Here is a 19,391-nt window from a genome sequence, read left to right as displayed (position 1 = left end):
TTTGGGAACCCCGCCTGGAGGTCAGTGGTTGATCCAGAACCATCTGTGGCCTCCCAGGAAGGGAGAGATTTGTGAGAAACAGCAGGTTATGTTTTTCCACCCTTCCACTGAGTACTAATGCCATTGCCATGACCAACCTGACTGTCCTGTGGTATGTAGCACCAAATCCTCCCACTGGCAAGACCCTGAACTGGTGTTTTCTGCCAGATCACAAAAGCTTGAACAGTAATTTCTTACTGATGTAAAGCGAGAAACTCTATAAATGCTTTTTAAAATGTTGAAACCTGCCAAGCCACAGCAGTATGGACTTCTCCTTCCTTGGGATTTGAATAGAGGAAGATTCTTCTCAGTGAATATATATATATATATGATTAGTCAAGTAGTAATATTTAGTAACCTGCTCTTCCAGTCTGTTTACCGTCTGTACACCTTACTCAGCCCCTCCTATATCACACACAATACTTTTTCTCACATTTCCACCTTCTCTCTCTATCAGAATCCTCAGGCCTTCTCAAATCGTAGCTCTTCTAGCATCTCCTGACTTTTACCTGTCTCTGTCTCATTGGCTCTTACCTAAGGACAGGGATGGAAACAATAAGTTTCCACATATGTATCTCTCGTCACACCTCAACTGTATTATGAGAGGCTTAAGGACAGAGACTGTCTTAAAAATTTTCTGTCTTCCCTGTGGTTGCTGCTTCTCATAGAGTCAGTACACACTAACTTTAGTAGAGTCTTTTGGTAGGAACATGTGATTGACAGAGTGAGTAATTCAGGTAAGTGATAAAGGAATTTAGAGAAAGAGGGGATATTCCTGTGGTGGCTTGACTGATGAGGTCTTCCATAATCCTAAAAGATTAGTTGACTTTGGATAGATGGGACAACAGGAGAGAAGGCACAGATGTTGGTGTGAGCATGACAGTAAAATCAATTGTTTAAACAAGCACTCATGGCAGAAAACTGGCTTTGCTGCCCAGGCCAACACTTTTCACCCGTCTACCTTTGTCCTTTTGTCCTGTGGACCTTCCAACCAGTCAGCAGGATAAGAAGGTGGTAGAGGCCTTGCTGCCATTGATACATATTTACGTTGTCACTGCTTTGCCCTGACCACAGCCACTCTATTCTTGGATCTTCATTTGGCTAGACTTTATCTCTTTTGTAATTCCCAAAAATGATCTTGGTGCTGCTTGCATCATGTTTGGCCCTGTCACCCAGTCTGCCCTTTGCTTACTATGCCCTTTGATTTTGTTTGGTAATGGGCTTTGGGCCCCATCACTGATCTGGTCTCTACAGTTTCTTCCTCGCCAGGTCCCTATGCCACGATCTGGTGAGCTGAGAGCTGTTTGATTGTAGCAGAGAGCCCTGGAGTCTGTGGGGGGAGGAAGAGGAGATCAGATCATGAGAAGTCTCAGATTCCCAGAGAGGAAGAGTTTGGGCTTGATCCTGTGAGCACTGGTGGTAGGTGGTAGGAAAGGGAAGGATGGGACAAATTCCAGAGGTCTTCTAAGGTGGAATCAGTGGTATTGGTGGATAATGGAATGGCCTTGGGCATCAGAGGAAAGAGCTGAATCATAGATTATGCTGAGGTTACTGAGCGGTTGAGAGAATAGAGTTATTGACAGATATAGGGAAGTCAAATGGGGAAGCTGCTTTCTCAGGGAAAGTTGTTTAGTCTGGGGCTTGTCCACAGGATGTGCACAGGGGTATGAGCAACTGTGGCATTAGAACTTAGGTGGGAGCTCAAGACCAGATGTGTAGATTCTAGATCAGCTACAGGTAGGGGAAGTTATGGGAGTGGGCAGAGAGAGACACTAAAGACTGATGGCTGAGGCAGGCCATGGCTAGGGTGGGAGGAAGAGCCAGAGACAGGCAGTAAGAAAGGTAGGAGGAGAACCAGGAGCCTCCAGTGTCATGGCAGCCAGAGGAGGAAAACATAGAAGAGGGTGTCAGAAACTCAGGAAGGATGAGGGCTGACCAAAGGCCATCTACTTTGGCCAGAAAGGATCAGGGATTTTTGAGAATGTGTTTTCAGGAGTGAGGTGAATAAACAGGTCAACACAATAGCAACCAAAGACGCTAGTCAGGAAACAAACGCCAGATAAGGAAGGAGAAAAAATAGAAACTGGAGGAGAAAGCCAAATTGATTGAAGCATTTTCCTCTAAGATTGAGAGGGTAAATCCAGGGACCCAAGTGAGAGAGTGAAGTTAGCAACCTGGAGGGGAATCCAGAGCCCAGGTCAGCCGTGAGACCAACCCGGCTCAGATGCCAGCCCTGCCCCCTGCTGACCAGTGGCTTCACCTTGCCGAGCTTCTATTTCCTCATTTGTAAGATGGGTATAATAGCACTTATTTCATAGGTTCAGTATGCTGATCAAAAAAAAAAAACAGCATGTGAGATGATTTCTAGGATACTTGGCATGTATAAGAGTTCAGTAAATATAGCTGCTATTATTGTAGCTATTTTTATTTTAATATTATCAGCTAGATCAGTTGTACAAATAGCAAAAGACATAATGTACACAAAGGTCACACAAGCACACCTGAATGTCAGTAGGACATCAGTAGATAAGTGGGTAAAAGACGTGCCTAGATAAATTCCGCATAAGGAAATACATGTGATAAATACCACATAATGTTAAGACTTGGTAACAATAAAGCCTTAAAATATGAAATATTATTTGATACTCAGAAGAAAATATGACAATATTGTCAAAATCATAGTGAGTTAGACGTTGTATTAGTCAAAGTAAACTAGTTTATACTCTGGTAACTAATTACCTCTGAACCTGCACATCTTAAAACCACAAACGTTTATTTCTCACTCATGCTACGTGTTTGTTTCAGTGGGCAGGAGGGCTCTGCTGATTGTCGTCCCACTAGGACCCCAGCTGATGGAGGTGACATCTCAACACCTGCTTCTGTGGTCACACCGAGCCAGGAAGAGCAATGTTACACCTCACACACTGGCTCTTAAAGGCTGCTACTGGAAATGGCACTTGGTTGTTTCCTTTTCCATTTCATTGGTTTGGGTGTCCAAGGGAGAAAACACAGTCATGAGTGCTTAGTTTCTGTTTCTGGGTGGGCCGGTAAAGCCCCTTCTTCATCACTCTTTTTCGCTTATCACTGGAGAGAGAAACTACAAACCATGACTTAAGGCTGCTAAAAACCTGAAACAAAAGAAACAGAACAATAACAACAAAATAAGGCACGTTGGACAAGCTTGAGAGCTTGCCCTGCCCATAGCCCACAGACTGCATGGGGCCCGGGACAGCTTTGATTGCAGCCCAACACAAATTCGTAAACTTCCTTAAAATATTATGAGATTTTTTGTGTGATTTTCTTTTAGCGCATCAGCTGTCATTAGTGTTAGTGGATTTTATGTATGGCCCAAGACAGTTCTTCGTCCAGTGTGGCCCAGGGAAGCCGAAAGATTAGACACCTCTGGTTTAAAGCAAGGCTCATGCCCATGCCTAACTTGAGAAGCAGCACACACTCACCTGTGTCCAGAGAAGAGGAGAATAATCATGGCCATAGGCAGCAGCCTGTGTCACGTGGACCTCCTTCCTTCTGTCCTTCACTCCATCTCTTCTTGCCACTCAATGCCTCTGCCTTACTGCAGGATGTCATCAGCTTTCATTTGGAAGAATACAATAGCTTTTCCTCCATTCTCTACCCTTTCTCATTGATCTTGCAGGCCACCAACTTACCTTCCTAAAGCACAAATTGATCATGTCATGCCCCTGCTTTAAACCAAGTGACTCCTCACTGTCTGTAGGGCGAGGTCCAGCATCAGCCCTCACTCCTTCCCCACATCCCTTGTGTTCTAGACACATCAGATCTCTCCACATTTTCTCATACTGCATGTTCTCTCTTGCCTATGTCTTACACTTGCAATGCCTTCTAGCTGGAATCCCTTCATACCTCTACACAGCCTCTTTATTTGAGAGAACATAATCACCTGCTCTCTGATGAATGCTTCCTTGACATTTGTGGTTCTCTTCTCTGTTGTCTGATAGCATCTGGTGTGGCCTTGGGATCTAGGACCCAGCAGAGAAGTGAAGGGGCAGGACGGGAAGCCCTTCCAGAGGGGAACAGGCACAGGGACTCCTCAGCCATGAGTCTAGGAGAAAGCAAAACTGGTTTCTGACTATTAAGACGCTCACAGGTCCCCTAGAGTTTGGAGACAAATTGGTGATTGGCACATAGAAAACTAAGCTGATGAGGAAATGACAAAAGTGATAACTTGAGGGAAAATAATTTTCACAAAAAAGAATACAACATATGGCTTATTTGTGGCTAATATTCCCATAATTATAATTTTATAAACACTGAAAATTAATTTAACCATAAGTGTTGCTGTAACAGTGTTGAAAAGAATGGGGGAGGAGAAAATGTATGTCTTAGGGGAGATGTAAGAGAGCTAGCAACTTCCAGAGTAGGAAGTTCAATAGGTGCTATTGAAAACTGAAATTGAAGAACTGGCATAAGCAGGATAATCATGGCATTAAGAAATAGAGACAAGTGTGGGGTGGTAGGGACGACTAAAGGAGTTAAGAATAGTCATCTCTCAGGCAGGAGTCAGGAGACAGATGAGGCATCCTGTTGGACTTTTTAAACAGAAGTTGAAAACACATGAAAAAAAAGTCAAGAAAGGTAAAAACAAAATATGTAAAGATATTTTGCTGGCATTGCTTATTATAGTAAAAATTGGGAATAGCAGTAGCCAACAATGGAGGCAGCAGCAATATAATGCAGGGGAAAGAAAGAGAGCTGTCAGGTTAGACACACACAGAGTTCAAAGGCAGGCTCTGCTGTGCAGTAGACTGTTGGACACTCAGTTTCTGTCTGTAAAGGGGGTCCTAATAATCAGAATCACTGTAAGGGACAAATTGAATTATGTAACATGCCCATAGAAGGGGCCAAATAAATGTTTGCTCCCTCCCTTAACTACAGCTAATAAACAGGATAGAATTTTATGCAGACATTCAGAACTTAGCATACTAATTATCTATAAAAATAGAGAATAAGTGAAAAAAGCAGAAGACAATTATATATCTCTGAGCACCATTGTTGTAACTATGTAAATACTCTGCTTTCAGATAGATACAGACAAAAAGGAAACAAAAATGAGAATATTTTTGTAAGGCTTGTGAGGATATGGGTGATTTTTCTTTTTTTTTTGAGACAGAGTCTCGCTCTGTCACCCAGGCTGGAGTGCAGTGGCGCGATCTCAGCTCACTGCAAGCTCCGCCTCCCGGGTTTACGCCATTCTCCTGCCTCAGCCTCCTGAGTAGCTGGGACTACAGGCGCCCGCCACCTCGCCCAGCTAGTTTTTTTTGTATTTTTTTAGTAGAGACGGGGTTTCACCGTGTTGGCCAGGATGGTCTCGATCTCCTGACCTCATGATCCACCCGTCTTGGCCTCCCAAAGTGCTGGGATTACAGGCTTGAGCTACCGCGCCCGGCCTAGCTTCTCATTTCTTATAGCTATTTCGAATTGATATGAAATTAAGATGACTCTGAATATTCGTTTCATCCTTCATAGTTTTGAAAGCCGTTATCTTGTTCGTTCCTAATAATAAGTATCAGCAGTGACACCAGCACTGTCCGTTGCATTTGTCCTTTATACATAAAGAGAGATGGACTTTCCTTTAGTAGGATTTTCTAGAACATACTTATCTGCATGGTTTTGTGGTGCTGTCTCACTTTGTGGACAAGATGAAGGTCTGGTGCCTAAGCTGGCTTTTCTCAAGGATGGAGTTGTTGACCATCTGAGAAAATGTTTTCCTGTGCCCACATGCCATAGGGGAGGGCTGCCATTTCAACAGGGCTAACCCACAGCTGTCAACAGTAGCTTCTATCAGCTTTTTGTAACTGTGTTCCTCTGATGGAAAGCTCCAGGGCAGCTGCATCATTTCCTTCCTCTTTTGTGCTCAAGGCTCACCCTGCTCAAGAAGCCCTGGCTGCATTTCCCAGAAGTTCTTTCATCAGCCAATAGAACCTATGACCTTGTACCCTCCTTCGTGTTGTCCTTGCTGTCGGTAGGCTCTTGTTTATCCTTCCATCTTTTCTTTGTGAAATATCACTCAGAGATTTGTCCATAGGAGTAATGAAAGAGCTTCCTCCGTTTATGTCTTGACTGCTTAGTATTCCATAAACAAATGTAGTTTGTTTAACCAGTCTCCTAGATAGAGGTTTCCTTTATTTGTAATCTTTTGCTTTCACAATGTTGCATTGAATGCTTCTGTATTTTCATCACGATGTGTGCGATGCACACCTGTCAGTGTAGGATAAACTCCTAGAAGTGGAACTGCTGGGTCAAAGGGGATGTGCATGGAAAATTTTGTTAGCTGTTGCCCTCAAGCCTCTCCACACCAGCACTGTGAGCCCATTTCCCCAAAACCTTGCCAATATAAGGAGTTCTTCTACTTTTTGATATTTGCCAATCTGGTAGGTGAAAAATGTTTTCTCACTGTGGTTTTAATTAGTCTTTCTTTGATTAAAGACACTGGGTATCTTTTTATATTTTAGAACTTTTAATTTCCTTTTCTGTCCACTGCCTGTTGGTAGCCTCTGACCATTTTTCTGATGGTCATTGGTCTTTTTCCTAATCATTTGAGAGAGCTCTTTATGTACTAGGGAAATTGGCCCTTTGTGATATGAATTGCAAATATTTGTTCTCAGTTTGTCATTTGTCTTTTGATTTTGCCAATAGTGGTATTTGCCATGCATAATTTTTTTTAATGTTTGCATAATTAAATTTTTCAATTGTTTCTTTTGTGGCTTCTGGGATTTCTGGTTTCCTTAGAAAGGTCTTCTTCACTGCAAGATCATTTTTTAAAACTTAGAATTTCTTCTAGCATACGAGTGATTTCATTTTTATTTTGAAATGTTTGATCCCTCCAGAATTTATCCTAGTGTGAAGTGTGGCGCCAACATAATTTTTTTCAAGATGGCTATGCTTTGTCCAACACTATTTATTAAACAATCCATCTTTACCCTATTATTCCAATGCCACCTTTTTCACCAACTAAATTTCCTGGATATATTTAGGTATATTTCTAGTCTTTTGTGTTCCGTTGATGATCATGAACACGTACCATCAGCAGATTGCAGCTTTGTGCTAGGTTTTGCTGTGGGCAGTGGGGCGGTGCTCATACCCCAGGATTGCTTGTTTTCATACTTTTCTTGGCTATTATAGCTGGTTCATTTTTCCAAATGAACTTTGGAATGCTTGATTCCAAATATTAAAATCTTACTATTTTTATTGTGTATCGGTTAAGTTTATAGGTAATTTAGGGAAAATTGACATGTTTGTGATGCCAAGTTTTCCAGTGCGAGTTCATTTATTCAAGTCTTTTGAGCCTGAAAGAGCAGTATAAAGTTTTCTTATCTCCTTTTCTTGATTGTGAACTCCCTGGGAGCAAGAATGGAGTCAAGTTTTGAGTATGGCCAATTAGTAATGATCTATATAATTACCGACAAAAGAAACATAATTTTCATTAAATATTTTTAGAACCTATTTTTTTCCTAACATCATTGCTTGCCATTTTGTGAGTTGTTTTCTGCACATCAGAGAAAGGCAAGATGTAATACAAATGCTGATGTCAAATGTCAGCATTTTAATCCTTAAAGTCATCTCTTGATTGGTGTGTTCTTTATATATTTTTAATAAAAAACTGTATTTACTTAGAAGCTTCAGAATGTCAACAAAATAGTTGCAACTTTTTTTTTTTTTTTTTTTTGCAATTACAGAGCGGTATTCACTTTACAGAACAACAATCATTTCATATAAGCTGCATCAGAGACAACTGAAGATGAAAAAACTGTCATCGCCATATGTAACTAATTTGTGCTATGCACTAACAAGAACCTGCTTTTAATTTCCATGCCAGTTTACAACCCCCATACTGTACTAGGCAAGGTTAGTGGCTATTGAAAATACCACCAGGACAGGGATATCTAAAGACATATTTGGTAGTGTGTTAACTATACAAAAAAAAAAAGACACTGTACAGTTTAAAAACAAATCTTACACAGCCTTACATTTCAGTTTTTTTCTTTAAAAGGAAACATAATTTTCTTTTTTTTTTTTTTTTTTTTTTTTGAGACGGAGTCTTGCTCTGCCGCCCGGGCTGGAGTGCAGTGGCCGGCTCTCAGCTCACTGCAAGCTCCGCCTCGCGGGTTCACGCCATTCTCCTGCCTCAGCCTCCCGAGTAGCTGGGACTACAGGCGCCCGCCTCGTCGCCCGGCTAGTTTTTTGTATTTTTTAGTAGAGACGGGGTTTCACCGTATTAGCCAGGATGGTCTCGATCTCCTGACCTCGTGATCCGCCCGTCTCGGCCTCCCAAAGTGCTGGGATTACAGGCTTGAGCCACCGCGCCCGGCCGAAACATAATTTTCATTATGTGAGTGAGTTAAATGCTTTATAGACAAGAAAAAAGGAGTGAGTTAAATGCTTTATAGACAAGAAAAAAAACTATGCTAGAACCAACTTATTCATCATCATCTTCATCTTCCTCCTCCTCCTCATTCTCATCCTCTTCATCTTCCTCATCTTCCTTCTCTTCCTTCTTTTTCTTGCTTTTTTCAGCCTTGACAACTCCCTTTTTTGCTACAGCAGGCTTTCCTTTAGCTCAATATGCAGCAATATCCTTTTCTTTTTTTTTTCTTTTTTTTTTTTTTGAGACGAAGTCTTGCTCTGTCGCCCGGCTGGAGTGCAGTGGCCGGATCTCAGCTCACTGCAAGCTCCGTCTCCTGGATTCACGCCATTCTCCTGCCTCAGCCTCCCGAGTAGCTGGGACTATAGGCGCCCGCCACCTCACCCGGCTAGTTTTTTGTATTTTTTAGTAGAGACAGGGTTTCACTGTGTTGGCCAGGATGGTCTCGATCTCCTGACCTCGTGATCCGCCCGTCTCGGCCTCCCAAAGTGCTGGATTACAGGCTTGAGCCACCGCGCCCGGCCGAAACATAATTTTCATTATGTGAGTGAGTTAAATGCTTTATAGACAAGAAAAAAGGAGTGAGTTAAATGCTTTATAGACAAGAAAAAAAACTATGCTAGAACCAACTTATTCATCATCATCTTCATCTTCCTCCTCCTCCTCATTCTCATCCTCTTCATCTTCCTCATCTTCCTTCTCTTCCTTCTTTTTCTTGCTTTTTTCAGCCTTGACAACTCCCTTTTTTGCTACAGCAGGCTTTCCTTTAGCTCAATATGCAGCAATATCCTTTTCTTTTTTTTTTCTTTTTTTTTTTTTTGAGACGAAGTCTTGCTCTGTCGCCCGGGCTGGAGTGCAGTGGCCGGATCTCAGCTCACTGCAAGCTCCGTCTCCTGGATTCACGCCATTCTCCTGCCTCAGCCTCCCGAGTAGCTGGGACTATAGGCGCCCGCCACCTCACCCGGCTAGTTTTTTGTATTTTTTAGTAGAGACAGGGTTTCACTGTGTTGGCCAGGATGGTCTCGATCTCCTGACCTCGTGATCCGCCCGTCTCGGCCTCCCAAAGTGCTGGGATTACAGGCTTGAGCCACTGCGCCCGGCAGCAATATCCTTTTCTTATTTTTCCTTCAGCTTCGCAGCCTTCTTTTCATAAGGCTGCTTGTCATATGAAAGACATATTATCATATTGTCATAAGGCAGCAGTATAATTCCACATCTCTCCCAGTTTCTTTGCAACATCATTAGTGGACAGGCCAGGATGTTCTCCTTTGATATTTGGGCGATACCCAGAACAGAACAGAACAGAACAGAACAGGAAGAAGGCTCAAGGAGGCCTCTTGGGTGCACTGGGATCCTTGAACTTTTTTTTTTTTCTTTTGAGATGGAGTTTCACTCTTGTTGCCCCAGCTGGAGTGCAGTGGCACCATCTCGGCTCACTGCAACCTCTGCCTCCCAGGTTCAAGCGATTCTCTTGCCTCAGCCTCCCAAGTAGCTGGTATTACAGGCACCCGCCACCATGCCTGGCTAATTTTTTTTGTATTTTTAGTAGAGACGAGGTTTCACTGTCTTGGCCAGGCTGGTCTCGAACTCCTGACCTTAGGTGATCCACCCGCCTCGGCCTTCCAACGTGCTGAGATTACAAGGCGTGAGCCACCGCACCCGGCCTGAATGTCTTTTTTTTGTCTCCCATTTAGGAGAGATACAGGTTTTCATTTCTCTTTCATAATAGGCCTTGTCCGCCTTTGCTGTATCTTCAAATTTTCCTTTCTCTTCAGCAGACATGGTCTTCTACCTCTCTGAGCACTTTTTAGCAAACTGAGGAGCTGACTGAAGCATCTGGGTGTTTGTTCTTATGTGCCTCCCTACAAGTTTGCACAAAAAATGCATATGATGGCATTTCTGTCTTGGCTTCTTAGGGTCTCCTTTGCCCATGTTTAGTTATTTTCCCTCAGCAAGGCACAGAGTTGCCCAGTGCCCATCTGGATCTCACTTGCCACGGTGCTATCTCTGTGGAGCTCAGTGTACTGCAGTGGCTGTGATATCGGGAGCCAGGTGCAGCCTCCTCACTCTCTCTGCTCTATACCATTGCTGTCCAGCCAGTGCAGCTCCTATTCGATAAGTGTGTTCTTTGTTTTTTTTTTTTTTTTGAGATGGAGTCTCGCTCTGTCGCCCGGGCTGGAGTGCAGTGGCTGGATCTCAGCTCACTGCAAGCTCCACCTCCCGGGTTTACGCCATTCTCCTGCCTCAGCCTCCCGAGTAGCTGGGACTACAGGCGCCCACCACCTCGCCAGGCTAGTTTTTTGTATTTTTTAGTAGAGACGGGGTTTCACCGTGTTCGCCAGGATGGTCTCGATCTCCTGACCTTGTGATCCGCCCGTCTCGGCCTCCCAAAGTGCTGAGATTACAGGCTTGAGCCACCGCGCCTGGCCGATAAGTGTGTTCTTAAAAGAGCATTCTGTGTAGATAATCCAGGGGCTTCACATTTAGATATGTGAGTTTTTCTTCACTAGGAATAGTGGCAAATATAATGTGATTTTCCAGCTCTAATCTTCCCTCCTCCATAACCCTGGCACAGATTTTGAGGTAGCCTTGGCCTGGGAAGTAGCCAAAAGGCAATACTGGGTTGGACAAAGAACAGTCCATTGGCATCTATGTGCATGTCCTCCAGACAGGAGAGAGGTGACCAAGCAGATGGGGACAAGACACGGGTGTTCTGTGTTCTGAGCGTCAGCGTGCGTCCTGTTTGGTTAGCACAGAGTGAGTCTGGGAACTTTGCACTTAGCACCTTGGCAGCCCAGGTCTGGGAACTGTGGTGCCTTCTCCTAAAGTTAGGTCACTAATCTTCGACTGGCTGTTTGCAGGACCAGTTCTCTAATGGATGGCATTTGTCAAGTGGAACCCTGGAGCTTCTTAATAAACTTCCTCCCCACTTAATGCATGATGTCAAAACCAGGTTGAAATGCAACGTAAGGAGAGAGGACTGTGGTCTGTGGTCTATGTAGGGAGGGGTGTGACCAGTTCCACCTGCTGTTTGTGGAACAGGAAGATAGTGGGATCAGATGCATTTAACATGTGGATACAGTTCTGAGGGGTTTTAACTGGTTTTCTTTGAACATTAGAAAAGCACATTTATTTTCCCTTAGAGCAAAAAAGTACTGTTTCTTTTTAAGTGGTTTTATTGTAACTCATGGGGCTGTTCTCCCAACATTCATGTTTTATAGTTTGCACGATATGCGCAAAGGTCACAGATGTGCCAGCCTGGCCCAGTGGCCTCCGTCCTGTATTTAGAAACCAGTTACAGGAACAGAAGAGGATTGCTCTTTTGTTTCCTCAGGCCACTTTTGGTCATTTCAGGCAGAAACAGTCTCTGCATTGGAATTTTCCTGTACAGATCCTGCAATTCAGGAACAGAGCATTTAGCAACAACAGTGAAAATGTAATGTGTGACAGCTGTGGAGAAGAATTTGCCTCCAGTGAGGGGAAAATGCTGTGTTCAAAGCGGATTTCTGATGAGCCTATTAATGGGTGTTTGGGAAGCTGAATATGTCGCTGCCATTTTGAGATAAAAGGCCCAAGGTGTTTGTTCCTGAAGCTAATGAGGAAGCCCTTTCCTAGCCTCAGCCTCGCCTCCCTAGCAGGACTGGTGAGATGTGCACGCAGGGTCTACTCCACATCTGGCCCTCCTGAAAAGAAGGGCTTCCAGTGGGGGCCGTATCCTAGTGGAGAAGGGTGAAGCCCAGTGGGGAGGGCTCACAAAAGACCTGCTGTTGACCTGCTGGCTTCAGGTCCACTGGGCTAGGGGTAGATAGGCCAGAAAAGAAACCAGAGGTGTCTGTGGTAGGAGCAGTAGGGGCCCTGGCTTCCAGGCCTGTGGAGCAGGGAAGCTCTGGCAGTTCAGGATCTGGGATAAGAGCTGACAAAATGTTCTCCTAAACTCTGGCCCTTCCTGGCTTCCTTACCTTCCCTGTGTGCACACACACACACACAGGAAGGCCCAGAGCTCAGTTTGCAGACTTGTGGAGCTGCCACAAAGCTTCACTCCCAGTGTTTCCCCCACCACTGATGCTTGTCCTTGTGGGTTTATTCTCACGCATGAAAGTAGGGTAAAAATGTATCCCCAAATCAGATACCTGTCAGCTTTTTAGAAGCACTTCCATCCTGTCTTGCTCTCACTGTCATTGCTTTCCTGGATCTCATTATCTTTGGGGGAGATATTCAGTATGATTTTATTAACATCTTGGCCTCATCTTAGAAATAATTAAATGTGAATATTCAAATTAATTAGCCCCCAGATGTATCTTCTGCAGAAAAAACGCCACTAACAAGAAGTCAGTTACAGTTGTGAAAAACATGCAAAATGAAAGAAATGGTTTTTTGTCAGACATGTGAAGACCACTGTAGAGAAGCTCCAACAAATTCAGTTATCAATCTGAAGAAACATTATTTAATATAGAACATTCTGACAGTTGATCAGACAGGAGAAAATTGGCACACAGCTGTTATTTTAGCTTCTGGTTGGGGGAGTTGATGAGTCTTGAGTGTGATAAAGTGAGAAACGCTTTGGACTGAATCAGAGACCTGTCCTCTAATCCTAGCTTTTTTTTTTTTTTTTTTTTTCTCATCTTTAAAATGGGGAAGACACCTTGCTCTGAATTGTGAAGATTAGCTAGAAGGCCAGGCGGGGTGGCTCACTTCTATAATTCCAGCACTGTGGGGGGCTGATGTGGGAGGATTGCTTGAGCCCAGGAGTTCAAGACCAGCCCTGGCGGCATAATAAGACCCTGTTCCTACAAAAAAAAAAAAAAAAAAATTAACTGGGCATGGTGGCGTGTGCCTGTGGTCCCAGCTACTCAGGAGGCTGAGATGGGAGGATTGCTTGAGCCTGGGAGGTCAAGGCTGCAGTGAGCCGGAGTTATACCACTGCACTCCAGCCTGGGTGACAGATAAAGACCTTGTCTCTAAAAATAAATAAGTAAATAAATAAACTAGAGACATGACTCACCCAGCTCCTGATGCAGAGATTTGGTGCTCAGAACTGTCCCTCCTCTCTCAGATCCTAGTACTCCCCAACATGCACTGAGTGAAAGTGGTACTTCTCAGCCTCGTGATTGTCTCCCCATAGTATCATCCTATTCTATCCCTCTGACCCCATTGCCCACTGCTCCTGTCTGTGACAGTAGCTGCCTGTGTATTCATCATGCATCCTACCTTCAGATTACAAATGCCACCAGGGCGGTCACTGTGTCTGGCTCTAATCTCTGTATGCCTCACAGCACTTGTATTTGTTGAATTTTATTAAATCAATATTTAAGAGCCAAAAGAAAATACAGGTAGAGGCAAGCTCGGACCTGATAACATCTTTGGTTTGGCCCCAGGTGCCAGCAGCACACTCCTAGTTGGGCATCCTCAGTTTATGTTGTCACTCTCAAAACAAATCTGTTTGTCAGAGTAAAGGTCACCTTTTTTTTCCTCAGTGAACAATTATTTTTTTCTGAGATGAAAAATTTGCTTTTCTTCCCTTGAGTGTGTGTACTCAAGTAAGCAGAGTGGAGGGCCTGTGGAGATGGCCATTCTCTCTGGAAACTGAGGAAACATCCCGAGCCTATGGCTCCTAACAGTCTTGGCACCTAACTAGAATCTGACCAGAGTCTCAGCACGCAACCAGCAGAGAACATCACCAGCCATTTGAATGTGCAGTTGTCTGGAGCAGCCACGCAGCAGGTCTCTGTAGACATGATGGAGAGAGTTTTCTTCTTGGGAGGGCTTCCCAAGATGATGTAACTCCTCTGCCTTTTGCCTCAGTGGCTGAAGAGTCCCTTTGGACTTGGGTTTTGCAGAAAGAGAGGGGAGTCTGAGGGCAGAGTGTAAAGTTACACAGCCGGTGTGTAGAGCTGAGCAGCCTGTGTTAGGAACAGTCAGAGCCTCTGGAATTGTGAGGCTTCCACTCACGTGCTATGTTAGCAGTTCTTTTCCTCAAGCTCTACTGAAAGACATGTGGTCCTGACATTTGATAGTCAAGAGCCCTGGAGAAGATAGCCATTCATTTTGCTGGATGACCTTTTTTTTTTTTTGAGGCGGAGTCTCGCTCTGTCGCCCGGACTGGAGTGCAGTGGCCGGATCTCAGCTCACTGCAAGCTCCGTCTCCCAGGTTTACCCCATTCTCCTGCCTCAGCCTCCCGAGTAGCTGGGACTACAGGCGCCCGCCACCTCGCCCGGCTAGTTTTTTTTTGTATTTTTAGTAGAGATGGGGTTTCACCGTGTTAGCCAGGATGGTCTCGATCTCCTGACCTCGTGATCCACCCGTCTCGGCCTCCCAAAGTGCTGGGATTACAGGCTTGAGCCACCGCGCCCGGCTGGATGACCTTTTAAATAAACCTTTAGAGAGAGTTCCAGGCAAATACCGGAGGTGGCTGTGGATGCCCAACAGAATCCAGCAAAAACACCTCTCTGTGCTGGAAGTTCCTTCTTGTACCTGATGCCTTGGAATTTAGGCAGGAGATAAATTAAAGATGAATTTCTTCTTTTTTTTTTTTTTTAAACGTTACAATATAGTTAGCTATTACCTTGATATGCTTTCTAATATATAATGGAGTTACATATGTACATTTAACTTATGCAAATCCAACTCTACAGATTAAGAGACACCCCCCCCCCCCACCACATACATTACCTTATTTGTGCTGAGCCTTCTGCCAGCCTCTCCATTCAAAGGAGCATAGTCCCCCCGCCACCCCGTCCCTGTGTGATCTGGGAGCCTCACGTCACCTCTGCTGGTACCAGGGCCTGTGTGTCTCTCCTGCGAGAGAGAGCACCTTACTGTATCTTCACGTTTAAAGATGTGTTTTGTTTTCCGTTTCCTTTGTTTCACAACATGGCCTTAACCTCAAGCTACCAGTGCCATCTGTGCTTATCCGCAGCCCCAGCCATCTTCCCAGCACTGGAGGAGAACTGCTTGGACTCCCCTTGCCCAGAGACAGTGTGTTACTAAGGGATGCTCAGGGCATAATTTGATTATAGTTAATAGTTTAGTTTCACTTTTTTGTTGTTGTTGGACAGAGTCTTACTCTGTCACCCATGCTGGAGTGCCGTGGCCCGATCATAACTCACTTTTGTCTCGACTGCCTGGGCTCAAGTGATTCTCTTACCTTAGCCTCCCAAGTAGCTGGGACCACAGGCATGCGCCACCACACCCAGCTAATTATTATTATTTTTTTTGTATAGATGAGGTCTTCCTGTGTCACCCAGGCTGGTCTCGAACTCCTGGCCTCAAGCAATCCTCCCACTTGGCCTCCCAAATTGCTGGGATTACAGGCATGAGCCACCACACCCAGCCTGATAGTTTTGCCTTTTAACTTGAGAACCAAGCTGCTGGTGAGATGTGACCCCACTACAAAAACAGAATGGCCAGGCACTGTGGCTCACTCCTGTTAATCCCAGCACTTTGGAAGGCTGAGGTGGGCGTATCTCTCGAGGTCAGGAGTTCTTGCCAACATGGTGAAACCCCATCTCTACTAAAAATACAAAAATTAGCCAGATGTGGTGGTGTGCTTCTGTAACCCCAGCTACCCAGGAGGCTGAGGCGCGAGAATCACTTGAACCCAGGAGATGGAGGCTGCAGTGAGCAGAGATCACACCACTGCATTCCAGTCTGGGCAACTCCATCTCAAAAAAAAAAAAAAAAAAAAAACAACGGTTAAAGCAGGAAGAGGGAGTTACTCCTGAGTGATTCCCCTTTGTTGTGACTACTGTTGTTTAGTACTTGCCTGAGCCCCAGAGCTTGGTCTCTTTACCATTTCTCCTGTTTAGTGCCAGCTTCTGGCTTGAAAGCCCACATTCACCAGCTCCTCAATAAACAGATTTCTATCAGGAATATCTACCAGGGTTCTCCATGTTGCTGAAAAGTCTCTAGTTCAAGATAACCTTTAAAATGGCCAGCACCAGAATATATACATGCTAATTTGATATATTTTTAAAGGTAGAGGTTCGCTGTTGACTACTCCAGATATGTTTGGTCTCATTACATTGGTTCTAGAGAACTAATATTTTTAAAGGATGACTAATAGACTCATAGGAGTCTCTGGACTGAAAGCATCTATCTATCCTCATCATGTCTGTTTTATCATCCAAATAAGCCCTGGACACAGTGGCCAAGGCCCCAGTTGAAGTCTCAACCCTGCTCTCAACTAGCAGTGTGAATGTGGTCAAACCATGAACTCCCTGGCCTCAGGGTCCCTGTGGTAAAGTGAGGTTAACAATATCTGCCCATTTCACAAAATTGTCATTGAAGGCAAATGAGATCATGTAAAAAAGGACTTTGAAAAACTGTGAAGTGCTGTATAGATAAATAAAATAGCAGTTTTATTTATTATGCCATGTTCAAAGAAAAAAGGTGAATAAATTCTCAGCCCCTGAGATTAATACCTCAAACATCCTTGACTTCCTTTGTTAAAGAACTTGGGGGAACATCCTTAATGTTTTTTAAGTTGTGAAGGGAGAGGCCCCAGGTTTCGCTCCGGGTGACATAATTTCTTTGCTGTAGTAAGATTCCAGTGGCATTTGCCTTAGCATGTATCTCGTTCTTGCAGCTAAATTAGAGCATGGTAACTATTTCCTCCCATTCCTTTTTAATCTGTGAAATCATGAGCCTTATTCTTGCCTTGTTAAGAAGGAGAAGCCAGACTACTCAGAGGACCTCCACGGAGCTCCTCAGCAAGTGGCCTTCCCAGCCTTCCCCTCCACAGCCCCTGAGCCATCACCACATTTGGGATATTCTTCTCCACCCAATTCCTTACTTTTCAGCTCATAGCATCGCATTTATTGGTTTCAAGTCTCTTGTCTTGGGTTGGGCTGGGAAGGAGGAACATGCAGGAATGGAGTGCCAGTCGCATTCTAGCCACCTGCATTCCCATTGAATGCAGGAGGGGTTGAACCCAGTGACAATTTTGAATATAAATATTTTCATCAGAGTTAGGCTAACACTAAAGAATTTTTCTTTGAGAAAATATTTTCTAAAAGTCTGCTGAGCCAATTCGATTCCATGAAGAGTTTTTTTTTTTTTTTTAATACAATACAGTTAAATTTTGTCTTCATCAGGGTTGTTTTCCATTTAAATTTACTACAAAGACTGGAGTCATTAATCATTTTTTTGACCATGTCATATATTATGACCATAGCTTCTGCTATAGCAAGTTCTCTTGCGACCATTAGTTCCACCAAGTCCAATTCTCTAAGTTAAATTTTACAGTTTTAAATGTTTTTATGAAAACTAGATTCTTCTGTCAATGTTTGGACAATCCCAATACTCAGTTATACCACATGCAGTTTTAACTATTGTTAGTTTTATTATCAGTTGCTTCTTTGAACGAGCCATTGGGCGATAAAGAGGAGACTGATAATATATATTTATCAACTAATTATTTATTTTTTAAAAAATTGTAGCGGGGTGCAATGGCTCACGCCTGTAATCCCAGCACTTTGGGAGGCCGAGGCGGGTGGATCACCTGAGGTCGGAAGTTCGAGACCAGCCTGACCAACATGGAGAAACCCCGTCTCTACTAAAAATACAAAATTAGCTGGGCGTAGTGGCGCATGCCTGTAATCCCAGCTACTTGGGAGGCTTAGGCAGGAGAATCGCTTGAACCCGAAAGTGGAGGTTGCGGTGAGCTGAGATCACGCCAAGCTGAGATCCCACTGAGCCAAGATCGTACTGTTGCACTCCAGCCTGGGCAATAAGAGTGAAACTCCATCTCAAAACAAACAAACAAAAAAAATTGTGATTAATTTTAGACATAGAGATGAAAATAGAGATAGAGTAGAAGGAAATGGCCTCAAGTCAAAAGGGGATGTTCAAGATCGTTAGTCATAAAGGAAATGCACATCAAAACCACCAAGAGATGCCACTTCATACCCATTAGGATAGCTGTAGTAATTTCTTTTTAATGGACAATAGTAACTGTTGGTGAGGATGTGGAGAAATTGGGACTCTTGTATGTTCCTGGTTGGGAATATAAAATGGTACAGCTGCTGTGGGAAAAAGTTTGGAGGTTCCCCAAAAAGTTAAACACAGAATTGCCATATGACCCAGAAATTCCACTCCTGGGACACAACCCAGAAAATTGAAAACAGATGTTCAAACAAAAGCCTGTACATAAATGTTCACAGCAGTGCTATTCACAATAGCCAAAAAGTGGAAACCATCCAATGTCTTTTTTCTTTTTTGGTCTCACTCTGTCACCCAGGCTTTAGTATAGTGGCATGATCTCAGCTCACTGCAACCTCCGCCTCCTGGGTTCAAGCAATTCTCCTGCCTCAGCCTCCTGAGTAGGTGGAATTACAGGCATGGGCCACCATGCCCGGCTAATTTTGTATTTTTAGTAATGGGATTTCACCATGTTGACCAGGTTGGTCTCAAACTCCTGACCTCAAGTGATCTGCCTGCCTTGGCCTCCCAAAGTGCTGGGGTTACAGGCGTGAGCTACCGCACCCGGCCTACATTTAATGTCTATAACTGATGAAAGGATAAACAAAATGTGGTATATTCATACAATGAAATACTATTCAGCCATAAAAAGGAATGAATTACTGATAACATGTTGCAGCAAGGGTGACTCTCAAAACATTATGCTAAGTGAAAAATCCCAAGACAAAAAGTCACATGTTGATGATTCTATTGATAAGAAATATATAGAATATGTCAACCTACAGAGAGAGAAAGCAGATTAGTGGTTGCCAGGGAATAGGGGACGGAGAAAATGGGAAGTGACTGCTTCATGCCTATAGGCTTTCCTTTTGCAGTGATGAAATATTCTGGAACTAGATAGAGGTGATGGGTGCCCAATATTATAAATGTATTAAATGCCATTGAATTGTAGACTTTAAAATGTTATATGTATTTTACCTCAAAAAAGTCGTGGGGGCAAAGTGATGAATTCAAAATGTGCTACTGTGCTTT

General features: G+C 43.8%; 1 protein-coding gene across 3 annotated transcripts in view; it reads left to right on the top strand.

Annotated features, from left to right (window-relative positions):
- ABHD2 (abhydrolase domain containing 2, acylglycerol lipase) overlaps nucleotides 1–19,391 on the top strand; it is a 120,795-nt gene that overhangs the window by 40,743 nt on the left and 60,661 nt on the right. Inside the window, exon 1 of one of the 3 annotated variants that reach the window (XM_033189071.1) lies at nucleotides 5,623–6,449. The exons of the other annotated variants lie outside the window; for them this stretch is intronic. The gene's annotated coding sequence lies outside the window, so the exon portion shown is untranslated. Of the gene's footprint in view, nucleotides 1–5,622; nucleotides 6,450–19,391 lie in introns of those variants that run through there. 3 annotated transcript variants of the gene reach the window in all.

The sequence above is a fragment of the Trachypithecus francoisi genome, unplaced genomic scaffold (assembly GCF_009764315.1).
Source record: "Trachypithecus francoisi isolate TF-2019V2 unplaced genomic scaffold, Tfra_2.0 Lachesis_group3, whole genome shotgun sequence".
Taxonomy (NCBI): domain Eukaryota; kingdom Metazoa; phylum Chordata; class Mammalia; order Primates; family Cercopithecidae; genus Trachypithecus; species Trachypithecus francoisi.
Note: the sequence above shows the minus strand (reverse complement) of the source record. Positions and strands in the feature narration are given on the sequence as shown.